The 13,047-nt window shown below is 46.2% G+C and overlaps 1 non-coding gene across 1 annotated transcript; it reads left to right on the top strand.

Annotated features, from left to right (window-relative positions):
- The first annotated feature begins 9,012 nt into the window (after window positions 1–9,012).
- TRNAI-AAU lies at window positions 9,013–9,086 on the top strand. Its single transcript has one exon. It is a non-coding gene; the product is annotated as a tRNA-Ile (tRNA).
- Window positions 9,087–13,047: the final 3,961 nt, after the last annotated feature.

Raw genomic sequence — 13,047 nt, 5'->3', positions numbered from 1 at the left:
GATCCATATAAGAATTCCCTCCCCCCCACACACACTTGCATGGACACAGGATATCTAATAAGATTCAGGAAAAGAGGGATCCCTGGGTGGCGCAGCGGTTTGGCGCCTGCCTTAGGCCCGGGGCGCGATCCTGGAGACCCGGGATTGAATCCCACGTCGGGCTCCCGGTGCATGGAGCCTGCTTCTCCCTCTGCCTGTGTCTCTGCCTCTCTCTCTCTCACTGTGTGCCTATCATAAATAAATAAAAAAAATTTTTTTAAAAAAAGATTCAGGAAAAGATCAAAACATAACAATGTGCAATTTTTAATTTCTTTATGCTTCCCAATCATTCTCACTTGTCCTTCCTTGAGGACATGTTCTTCTCCTCTGGAAAACTGGAAGCTTTCTCCTCTCGGAGCCCCTAGAAATGAGACCTGAACACTCCCAATGCTGTCAGCCTCTCTCACATGTCCCCTACCCTCTGGATCTCATCTTGGCAGGAAACAAAAACGCCTGCCCAGGTGCACTCTAGCCTCAACACTTCCTTCCTCCCTGTCTCCTCAAGACACCTCAGCTTCCTGCACACTCCTCCTTTTTCTACCTACCCTGCTTCTTGCTGCTCCCAGCCTCCTCCTTCCAGTCCCAGGGTGACCAAGTCTCCATGGCTGCCTGTCATTTACAGGATAAATCCCCATTTCTTACCCCATATACAGTCTCCCTCCACCTGAAATCTTTAGGCCCAACCGTGTGCCCATCCCATCTTCCTCTTACTTCTTTCTGCCCAAAGTCATTTTGGTTTAGAAAGTTACTTTTTCTTCCTCAAATAATGTTTTTAATATATTTAACATATATTTATTTTAGTTACTGTAAATTATAATTTAAATAAATGTATTATTTAAATTATTGTATAAAATGGATATGTTAATGTTTTCACTGTTATATTTAATATATAATGATATATAAGATAATATGATGATGGGGACCCTGGGGTGGCTCAGCGGTTTAGCCCCTGCCTTCGGCCCAGGGTGTGATCCTGGAGTCCCGGGATTGAGTCCCACATCAGGCTCCTGCATGGAGCCTGCCTGTGTCTCTGCCTCTCTCTCTCTCTCTCTGTGTCTCTCATGAATAAATAAATAAGATCTTAAAAGTAAATAAATGAATGAAGGGTAAATATTTTTTAAAAGATATAATATGATGTATTATATTACATTACAGTACATATTTGGTGTCTATTCTGTTTCCTGGTTGCACCATCCCCTATTTAATTGTTTCCCTACTGATAGACGTCTGGTTGTTTCTAATAGTCTGATCTTTCAAACATTGCTGCAGTGATCAACTCTGTACATACATTATTTCCTGTATATTCATGTGTACCCAGAGGAGAAATTCTTAAACTGGAGCTTTTGAGTCCAGAGTTTCTACTTTGAAATTTTTTACTTCTTTTTTATTTTTTTTAAATTTATTTATTCATGATAGAGAGAGAGAGAGAGAGGCAGAGACACAAGCAGTCTCCATGCACCGGGAGCCCAATGTGGGATACGATCCCGGGTCTCCAGGATCACGCCCTGGGCCAAAGGCAGACGCTAAACCGCTGCGCCACCCAGGGATCCTACTTCTTTTTTAAAAATTGAGTCAAGATCATTTAACATAGAATCAACCCTTTTAAAGAGTGACATAAAAAAACAAAGTGACATTTAGTGCATTCACAGTGTTGTGCAACCATGATCTCTATTTTGTTCCAAAACAGTTCTGTTACTCCAGAAGGGAGCCCTGTACCCATTAAGCAGTCTCAGAAACATGGTGTTAAGTGAAAGAAGCCAGACACTAAAAGCCGCATGTGTACAGTATGATTCCATTTATTGGAAATGTCCAGAATGGGCAAATCCATAAAGACACAAAGTGGATTAGTGGTTGCAAGGAGCTGATGGAGTGGGGGTGGGGAGAAGGAGGAGTGAGAAATCCTGAGGACAGTGTTTCTTTTTATGGTGATGACAATGTTCTGGAATTAGATTACAGCGGTGGTTGCACAACTTTGTAAGTCTACCAATAATTACCGAATGGCACATATTAAATGGTTAAGAATAATATGTGAATTTTATCTTAAAATAAATTGAAAAAGCCCCACATTGCTGGTATTATTGTTGTTGATGGTGCTATCTTTGTTGGCTCTGAAGGGCCATATCTAATCTCTACAGACCCCTGGGATTTGATCTCTCCCTTCTTCTCTCCTTGTGGTCTTTCCCCTTATTTGGGGACTTTGTCACATTTATCTTTCTCTCACTGTCTCTTTGATGTGTCCCTTAGGTTCTAAGCTCCTTGGGCTGCCAACCTGTCTTTTATCTCCCCTGCAGGCAGAGGGCATTCCTGGATAGTCAGTGAGTACCTGCATTTGGCAGGTGAGCTCCACCCCCATTGTTTTGGACTTTCATGGGCTGAGGGATTTTCTGCTCATTTTTACTATGGTCAAGTTCACTGTGGCCTTCAGGAGTGAAACTGTAAAGACCAGGTTGATCGCAATTCTGCAGAGGGGTGCGTTGCCCACCGTGGGTACACGCAGCCTCTGGGCTTTATGTAGGCAAGCAGGGACTGCTGGACTTCAGCCCTCACCAGGTGGTCCAGCCCATCCTCCTGGCATGCAGTGTGCATCTGGTACCCCAAGGCCCTGGGAGAGAGGGAGGAAAAGAGCTTCCAGAATGGAAGATCAAAGGATACAAATGTGGGACCTCAGCAGGAAGTTTACAAAAAGGGGAACTGAAAGATTTGGCCTAGAGCCTTGGTTCTGAAGTTTTAGCAGCACAAAATCACCTGCCTGCAGGTGATTGTGATCTGTTGAACCTCAATTGCCATGCCCCACCGGAAAGTAGCTGTGTCTGTAATTCTGGGATGTGGCTTGATAATTTGCACCTCTAACAGAATCCAACGTGATCCTGCTGCTGCACCAGTGACCATATTTTTGAGAATCACTGGCCTAGAAAATTTCTCATTCTTTATTTAATTCTTTTTTTTTTTTTTTTTTTTAATTTTTTATTTATTTATGATAGTCACAGAGAGAGAGAGAGGCAGAGACACAGGCGGAGGGAGAAGCAGGCTCCATGCACCGGGAGCCTGATGTGGGATTCGATCCCGGGTCTCCAGGATCGCGCCCTGGGCCAAAGGCAGGCGCCAAACCGCTGCGCCACCCAGGGATCCCTCTTTATTTAATTCTAAACAGACTAGGAAATGCTACTTCAGAAAGAAAAAGCAAAAAAAAAAAAAAAAAAAAAAAAGAAAGAAAGAAAGAAAAAGCAATTTATGGAACTGTGTCTCCCTACAGAAACACTCAAACATCACACAGGCACGTCAGCTTTCTCGGGTTGTGGCTGTTTCGTCTGGTCACCTGCTCCCCTGGACCACTCATGCCCTAAAGGACAAGAAGAAGAATTGACAGACAAGAAACAATAGGCTGTGAGCCCTTTGCCTGTCCAGCACACAGTGACCACACAGACAGCAGCCAGGCTAGAGGCCGTGCTCAAGAGACGCTTGTGAGGGGCACCTGGGTGAGTTAAGCGACCGACTCTTGGTTTCAGCTCAGGTCATGATCTCAGGGTCATGAGACTGAGCCCCATGTCAGGCTCTGTGCTTAGCTCGGAGTGTGCCCTCCCCACAGCGCTCTCTCTCTAAGATAAATAAATAAATCTTTTTAAAAAAATGCTTGTGGAATGGAACCATCCAACACGTGAGAGCTCCACTCTTGAAATTGCTTGAATACCTACCTAACTACAGCCACTTGAGCTTTTTGGTTCATTCTAAAACTGTTCCTCAGACAGTTCTTCCTGAATCCTAGCATAACTTTTCCCTATTTTCCAATGTCAAGAGATTTAGCCACAAGGCATGCTTAGAAGATATGTTTACTTCTGTTGAGCATCTTAATAAATGTTCCAACCAGGAAATAGGCAGAAGTTAGAAAGAAAAATTAGAGATGACAGAAATTTCAAATGTGGTAACACTAGTAAGGTGGGCACACACATCCAAATCAACCTAAAGGAATAGAAAACAAATTCGTTTTATTTTTATTATTTTTTTAACAAATTCATTTTAGAATAAACACATCTCAGAGCAAATTAAGCTAGCAAAGCTGTGAGATAAAGAGAACCAAGAAAAGCAATAGCCATTTAAATTAACATGAATAAGTAAAAGTAGCTAACCAAGCACTATAAATGAGATCACAGTGTAACGTGTAACGTGGATGCAAAAATAGGTAAATTTCAGACACATCTCTCAGAAAAAGGCATTCATAACAACAGATATAAAGTTTAAGGAAACGTTTCTTAAGAGGAGGATAGAAAGAATTAAAATTCAGCTGTTAAAGTGATAGAATCACACCAGGTGACCCCAGCCAAATCACAGGACCAATCTCCTCACTTCTGTAAAATGGGCATAAAAATATCCACTCCAAAGGGTGGTAGTGCAGATTAAATTAGATGTCTGTGACGCACTAAACAAAACTGCTTGATTTTTGCCCAGATGCTCAATAAATGTTGTTGACAAATCAAGAGGCCTCATCAACTGTCACCTGCTGTTACTCCTTCCTGAGAAGGGCAGGCCTGATTTTCAATGATTATTGAGCATCCAGGACAAACTTTAACCCTTGATAGGGAAGAATTAAACAGGCCAACTGACAGGTTGTAGAAGCCATGTGGCCTGTTGTTGGAGACCCAGAGAGGGTCTCGCTAGTGACCATCCTGGGCTCAGACCGAAGTCTGCAACATCCAACTCCCTGTGCTTCTGAGGCTCTCTTACATCTAAAAGAGACCTTTGTAAAAGCTTTGCAATCAATGTACATGCTTTAAGGGAGACACTTTTTAAAATTAATTTGTTTTAAGATTCTATTTTTGAGGGCACCTGGGTGGCTCAGTTAAGTGTCTGCCTACAGCTTGGGTCATGATCCTGGGGTCATAGGATCAAGCCCCACATCAGGCTTCCTGCTCAGCAGGGACCCTGCTTCTCCCTCTCCCTCTGCCTGCCACTTCCCCTGCTCATTCTCTCTTTCTCTGTGTCAAATAAATAAATAAATAAATAAATATCTTCTAAAAAATGAGTGTATTTTTGAGTAATCCCCACATTCAACATGGATTTCAAACTCACAATCCTGAGATCAAGAGTCACATGCTTCACCCACTGAATCAGCCAGGTGCCCCAGGAAGGGCAAATTTTTTTTTAATAAAGATTTTACTTAGGGGCACCTGGGTGGCTCAGTGGTTGAGCATCTGCCTTCGACTCAGGAGGCAGGGTCCTCAGACTAGGTCCTGGGATCAAGTCCCACATCAGGCCCCCCACAGGAAGCCTGCTTGTCCCTCTGCCTATGTCTCTGCCTCTCTCTGTGTGTCTCTCATGAATTAATAAATAAAATCTAAAAAAAAAAAAAGATTTTACTTTAGGGAGAGATAGCATAAATGCAAGGAGGAGCAGAGGGAGAGAGAATCTCAAGCTGACTCTTCGTTGACTGCTGAATCTCACAGGGCTCCACACAGGGCTCAATCTCATGACCTTGAAATCGTGATCTAAACTAAAAATCAAGAGTCCAACACTTAACGACCTGAACCACCTATGCAACGTCGGAAGGACACTTTTTTAAAGTTTCTAGAACCCACCGATTTGTTGTAGCAAATCAGAAGCAACATCTGAAAAATCCTTCTATTTGTCTATTTTTCTTTCATGTTGTCTAACAGCTTTGACATAGCACATACTGTACAATGAAGCATTTCATTTCTGCTCCACCCCTCCCATTTCTTTCCTTCTTTTTTTCCCCCGCAAATCAATTGGCAAGAATTCAGTTTCAACATTCAAAGTGTTTTGCTCTCTCCTTGTCTGTGTGCGTCAGGGTTCCAAGTCAAAACACAAAATATAAAGAGAAGGTTGGAAGATAGTTCAAGGAAATTGTTCCGGAAATAGACAATAGGCATAGGCCTGGACCAAAGAAGAGAGAACAAAAATCAGAGATTCAACCCCAAAGTTTTGGCCTCTGAAGAATGGTGTTCCAGAAAAAGAGGAGATCATCAAATCTCCCTCGGAAACATTCCTCCTCGGAAATGTTGCCAGAGTGGAAGAACATTTTTCTGAATTGAATTTAACACACACTGAATTTAACACCAACTCAACAAATATGTATCGAACACCTATTTTGTGCCAGGCACTGTTCTGAGAACTTGGCATCCATGAGCACGATGATGGAGGCCACAAGAGCGGCTTCCAGGAGCACAGGAACACCAAGGACTGTGGGCAGACCACCAGAAGCTGGCAGGGAGCCCGCAGAGCGAGCCCACCCTGAGGACACCTTGGTCTTGGACTTCTGGCTTCCAAAACCGAGAGAATACATTTCTCTGAGGTCCCCCAGTTTGTGGTTGGAGGCAGCCCTGGGGAAGAGTACAGCACACCTTTATCATCATACTGAAGCTCCCACTGCTTAAACAGAATGACAGATTTTGCAAGTAGGTTAAGGCAAAGGGTCCATTGAAAATGCAAGGTAGCTGCCTGCACAAAAGGACCCCTCTCCCCAGACATGTAAAAACCCGAACAATGACCCTGCACCATTTTTTAGTGCGGATCATGTACGGGTTTGCATTTTCCTAACTCGGAGAATGAAAATGAGGACACTGAGATGGGGCGAGAACTGGCGGGAGCAGCTGCAGAAGTTAGTGCCGCAGGGGTGTCCGCGAGCCCCGGCGCCAGGTGCGCAGCGTGGGGCTCGGCTGCCCCCTACCGTCTGCGCCGGGGCACTGCGTCCGCCCTCCGCGGGCGGGCCTCTGGGCGGCCTGGGCCCACCTGCCCACCTGCCCACCTGCCAGGTGATCCGGGCCGCCCTCTCAGGAAGCCAGCCTGCAAGTTGGCCTATTTGTGCCAGGGCCAGAGCTCTGAGGGCTGATCTGTCCACTGAGGCTCGACGAACATGGCTCACATCTCCTATGTGCCAGTCACTTGCAGGTGCTGCGGATGCAAAATACAGGTTGCTGCCCTCCTGCAGTGACGAAATAAGCAAGCTCTGGACGAGACAGCAGGAAAAGCAAGGATTCTGAGTGCGGGGGGTGGTCAGGGAAGCCTCCCCGAACATGTGACATTTAGGCAAAGACCTAAGGACCTGAGGGAGGGCGCCTTGGCAGTGCCTGGAGGAAGCGGGTCCAGGAAGAGGGAGCAGAAAAAGTGCAGGAGCCCCAAGGCAGGAGCATTGGGTGATGAGCAAGGTCCAGGAGGGAGGCAGGGGGGAAAGGAGCAGGTTGGGGTGCGTGTCTTTCAAATGGGTGTCGCTTTGGGTGTGGGGTTGCCAGGTAGGTACAGGATGCCCAGTTAAAGGTGAACTTCAGGTAAACTAATACTGGTTTTGCACGGGACATATACAAAGTTATTTGCTACATCTGGCAAACATCAGGGCTGGGCCGGAGAAGGGAGCGAGGGTTTGAACAGAGAAATTACTTGATCTGACTGGTTTTAAATGCGATTTTGCAATTGTTCATTTGTCCATATGATTCCCATTTATTATTTTAGGTACAACCTACCCCACCCCTCAACGTGGGGCTCAAACTCTTGACCTCAAGATCTAAGAGTAATTTGCTTTACTGACTGAGCCAGCCAGGCACCCCTAACTCCTGTTTATTAAATGCTTTCTATTCCATATAGTGCACCAGGCTCTGGACTTTTAACCATAAGCAAAATGGACAGGATGCCAGCTGTCACAGGCAGTTCCCTTTGCCCAGAGGGCTCTACCTATTTTGGCCTACACTTGTGCATTCTTGTCCTTCAAAACACAGCCAAGTGTCCCAGTCTTCAAAAACCTGCCCGGTCCTTCACCCCCAGCACCGTTTACCAACATGCCTCCACTCACACTCGCTAACACACCTGTGTTTGCTAAACTCTGGGCTCCATGAGGACAGGGTCAGGTCTGTTTTATTCACAGCTGATTCCCTGGGGTTAGGACACTGTTAGACTTAATGAGTATGTGTTGACTAACCCTGATTCAACAGCCTTCCTGGTGGTGGGGTGAGCTTCCTAACCTCCCTTCAGTAATCTGTTAAGATCAGCTAGACGGGGCTTCTGCTGTTTGCAACCAGGGACCCTGATCTACATCCACCGTTTTGTTTTGAGGAGTCAGATCAGAGGGGATGGACAGTGTGAAAAGCTGGGGCTCCCTTCTCCTACCCCTGGAGCATTTGCCACCGAAGCACAGGATATCAGAGCCTCAGAGTCGGAAAGGCCTTGGGACCTGCAGATGGAGGAATCAAGTTTTGTCTTCCCAGCATATTTTTTACTTTTTTTTTTTTTCCCAAACAGACATTATCCCTTTGAATTGGGTACTGTTGGTTGCCCACCCAGCAGCTATTTTATGATTTATTCAAGTGCTAGTTAACAAGAGAAGGCAAAATGAAAACATTTTCCAGACATTTTTAATAAAGGGGGGGGGCGGGTAAGGACTGTGGCTTACCCACTCGAGGAAACACCGACGAGCCATTTAAAATGACATTTGCAAAAAAAAAATAATAATAAATAAAATAAAATAAAATGACATTTGCAAAAAAAATAAAAATAAAAAACCAAAATGACATTTGCAATTGCATAGGAATATAATGATAGAGTATTAACTACAAAAAAAAAAAAGGGATAAAACAGCTACATTCTTTTTAACGAGGTTGAATTGGATGCCAAATATATATTTTAAATACACCTGCGCTGTGAAAAAACATTGTCAGGAAAGACCCCAGCGGCCGTTGGTACACGAGGTTCCCGAGCTGGAAGGATTCTCAGAGATAAATCAAAATAGCATCCATTCGCAAGGTTTGAAAATGCTGCTCCCGAGCCAGCCTCCCGGGTATAACTTACATTCCCCGGTGAAAGCCTCCGACTCGCAGTGAGAAGCCACCTGCCTTCTCTTTAAAGGGCCTCGGGGTTTTCCTCTGGCCAATGGGGACGGCGGCGGGATGACGGCAGCTGCACGGCCCGGGGAGGCGCAGGGCGCGCGGGCGGAGAAGCCTTGTAAGGTTCGCGGAAGCGCCCCCGCCACCGGGTGGCCGGTTAGCTCAGTTGGTTAGAGCGTGGTGCTAATAACGCCAAGGTCGCGGGTTCGATCCCCGTACGGGCCACGGGAGCAGCTTCTTTTTTTTCCCCCCTTCCTTCAGCCGTTTTCAATTCACTTTACAACTTAAAATTTTTTATTTTACTTCCCAATTTTTGTTTCTTAATATGCTTTTCGAGGGCTGCGAGCCGCAGAAGCGTTCCGGACTCGGCCCCGAAGTTGGCGCGCGCAGCCAGGGGGCAGAAGGGTCAGGATCCCGCGCGCGTTGCTCACTCCAAATCCCCGCACGCTCGCTGTGCACACCTTGCAGCTGCCACCTGGGTCTGTCTTTCTTTCTTTCTTTCTTTCTTTCTTTCTTTCTTTCTTTCTCTTTCTTTCTTCTTTCTTTCTTTCTTTCTTTCCTTCCTTCTTTCTTTCCTTCCTTCCTTCCTCTCTTTCTTTCTTTCTTTCTTTCTTTCTTCTTTCTTTCCTTCTTTCCTTCCTTCCTTCCTCCCTTTCTTCCTTCCCTTCTTCCTTCCTTCCTTCCTTCCTTCCTTCCTTCCTTCCTTCCTCTCTTTTTCTTTCTTTCTTTCTTTCTTTCTTTCTTTCTTTCTTTCTTTCTTTTCTTTCTTTCTTCTTTCTTTTCTTCCTTCCTTCCTTCCTTCCTTCCTCCCTTTCTTCCTTCCCTTCTTCCTTCCTTCCTTCCCTTCTTCCTTCCTTCCTTCCCTTCTTCCTTCCTTCCTTCCTTCCTTCCTTTCCTTTCCTTTCCTTTCCTTTCCTTTCTTTCTTTCTCTTTAGGATGCTCTCGGATGCCACCCCCGGTTGCTTCCTAATGCAGAATTTCTGTGGGCCCTGGGTGCTGTCCCCAGGGTTCATGGAGTTAGTGGTTAGGCTTGAAAAATCCAGGCCTGGAATTCATTCATTCCGCACGTGCTTAGGGAGCGCCTTCTTGCTGCACACCCTTCGTGACTCCGAGAGGGAAGCAGAACAGTAAGAGAGAGATGCAAATCCTGCCCCTCCCTGGAGACAAGGACCAGCCAGACTGCCATGTTTTCAGTGAGGTCTTCTGGTTGTGGAAGCATCTGGAAACCTTCTCTTGCCGCTTTCTTGCTTTTCAGACAGGTCTCAGGCCTCACATCTTTTTCTTTCTTGGTCCTGCAGTTTGCAGTCAAAAGGCAGCTGGATGATTTCTCACTCACGGTGCAAGAATCCAGGTGCAGTTAGGCACGTCTAGTTTACCGCAAAAACCAGTTATTTTTTGGTGAATGCCATTTTGTATCAGGGTCTAGCAGGAGCTCTAGCCATGTTTGAAAAATATACAGGGAGAACATCTACTAAGCCATTCATTCTTTTCTCAAATATGTGTTAAGCTCTGATGGAAGTCGGTAATAGCTCAAAGCTACAGACCAGAGGACCCGAGGCCTTGGCAAGTGCTCAGTGTGGAGTAAAAGTGCTCATTGAATGCCAGGGATGGGACCCTTGTTCTAATGAACACTTGGAAGGCGAACCTGGGGCTGCTGACAGCGAGTATAGATACTTTGGATGTCATGTCTTGGATACACATGCCAGGCACCTTGTTAGACCCAGCAGAGGAGGAGCTAGCTGTGAAGGCTGCCCTCAGAAGCTGCACGGTGTCCTAAGCAAGGCCTGCGGTGGGGGGGTCCAGCATACACCCGCCTGGTATAAAAATTATTTTCAGCAGATGCCATATGAATTCCTGAAAAGTCTTATCTGCCTAAAAGTAGAGGCTTCTCAAAATAAATAAATAAATAAATAAATAAATAAAAGTAGAGGCTTCTCAAAGAATTCAAAAGAATCCAATTGTGATAAATCTCCTTCCCTGAGAGCAATCAGGAAAAATGGTCTCTTGTCACTGGAGAGAAGTTGCCATCATATCTACACAGGCATTGTCATAAAACTGTCCCATCTCCCACCTACTCTGGTAAAGGGCCATTTATCTTTCCTAAAAGGTATCTGTTTCCCCATAAGTGCCCCTCCCCTATTAAGATCATATATAGACCCCACGTTCTAACTGCCCCTTGGAGTCACATTTTTCTGTGAACTCCATAGGTACATGAATAAAAAGGCATGATTAAATTTTGTTTTTTCTCTTGTTAATCTGTCTTTTGTCGCTTTAACTCACGGACTCTCTAAAGACTGAACCTAAAAGCATAGAGGAAAAGTCTCCCTCCCCTCCCCAGACAGGCTCAAAAAAACCATGATGACATGGGGCTACTCTGTTCTAGACAAGGAGGGCAATTCTTGGCTTAGTGGTCAGAGAGGACCTTTCTGACACCTAAGGATGGGAGAATGAGAAAGTCTTTCTTTCAAGGTTTAAAAAAAAAAAAAGGATTAAGGAATTGAAACAAATTCCACAAATCTGATCTTCTCTCTTGGCCAGTCCTTAGTAAGGCCACTAATGAATTAAGTTAGAACACTGCAGGAAGCTTAGTGAATGTTGCATGAGTATTGACCACGATGATGATGGTGGTGGCCCTGTGGAGAGAAAAATGATCAGAAGCTCCTCAAGCATCAGCCTGGCTCCCCAGCCTCCCTCACTTGAGAGCATCAAGACACTCATTATATTCTACTGTAAATGCCAGTTCCCTCCTCCTCTTCCTGCCTAGACTGTATAAGAAGGCAGGACAGCCCTGAAGGCAGCCGTGGGACTCACCCAGCAGGCACTTAATAACTGTTTGTCAACCAATGGCTCCACTGCGCTCTCTGGGGAGGAGAGCTGAGAAAGAAGCACACACCAGTAGTTACAGGACTCGGTGGGAAAGACACACAGAGCCAGGAGGGTAGAGAGGGGAGACTGGGAAAGGTTGGGCTGTAGAAGAGGGAGTGGTGGAGCTGGGATGGATGGTACTGAAATGTGGAGAGGGGTGGGGACCTTCCTTCTTTCCTTCCTTCTTTCCTTCCTTCCATCCTTCCTTCCTTCCTTCCTTCCTTCCTTCCTTCCTTCCTTCCTTCCTTCCTCTCCCTCCCTACCTCCTTCTTTACCTCCTCCTCCCTCCCTCCCTCTCTTTCCTTCCTATTCCTCTAGGCATCATTCACTCTGTAATCCCGTGCTCTGGGCCAGGGCCTGTGCTGAGCACTGAATAAAATACCATCTTGGCCCTTAAGGTACACCCAATGGGTTCACCTGGGAACAATTTGGGGTTGGGTGCACCCTTGTTAAAAATGCACACTTTGTGGGGGTGTGTGTGTGCAGGGGTGGCTCAGTCCCTTGGGCATCAGAGTTGATTTCTGCTCAGGTCATGATCTCTGGGTGGTTGGATGGGTCCTCCACCTCCTGCTCCACGCTGGGAGTAGAGCCTCTGCCTGTCCCCCCTTTAAAAAACTGCACCCTTTGAGGAGGCCTGGCCAGTTGGTGGAGCACCTAACTCTTGATTTCAGAGTCCTGAGTTCAAGTTCCACGTTGGGCATGGCGCCTACTTAAAAAAAATAATATAACTCATTATTTTTTAAAATATTTCATTTATTTATTTGAGAGAGAGGGGGAGAGAGAGAGAGAGAGAGAGACTGTGCATGAGCAGGGGAGGGGCAGAGAGAGAGGGAGAAGCAGGCTCCCGGTTGAGTAGGGACCCTGGGATCATGACCTGAGCTCAAGGCAGCCGCTTAACCAACTGAACCACCTAGACGCCCTGATAAAACTATTAAAAAAAAAAAAAAAAAAAAAGCACACTTTGGATCCCCTGCCGGATCTATTAATCAGGTGTTAAGGCAGGATCTTCAGGTGGTTGTGATGCACATGACCTGGAGAACTTCTGGATAGTGTGACGCTAGGCTGAGGGGCGCTGAGCTCCCGGGCCCCGCCTGCGGGACCCTGGGGAGCTCCTGGAGGGGCGCTCTCTGAACGTTAGACACGTCTGCGACGGGAGAGAGGGAAACCAAGCCCACTGGGTGGGTCTTTGGCGCAGAGGCGAGGGGCGGGGCCAACGAGGCCCCGCCCGCTGACGTGCTCTTCCAGGTGCGGTCGCCTTCCGAGGTGTCTTGGCCTGCGGGGCACTCGTAGTCCCCACCCCCCTTTCCCAGGTGACGCACAT

This window comes from Vulpes lagopus, chromosome 6 (assembly GCF_018345385.1).
Source record: "Vulpes lagopus strain Blue_001 chromosome 6, ASM1834538v1, whole genome shotgun sequence".
NCBI lineage: Eukaryota > Metazoa > Chordata > Mammalia > Carnivora > Canidae > Vulpes > Vulpes lagopus.
Note: the sequence above shows the minus strand (reverse complement) of the source record. Positions and strands in the feature narration are given on the sequence as shown.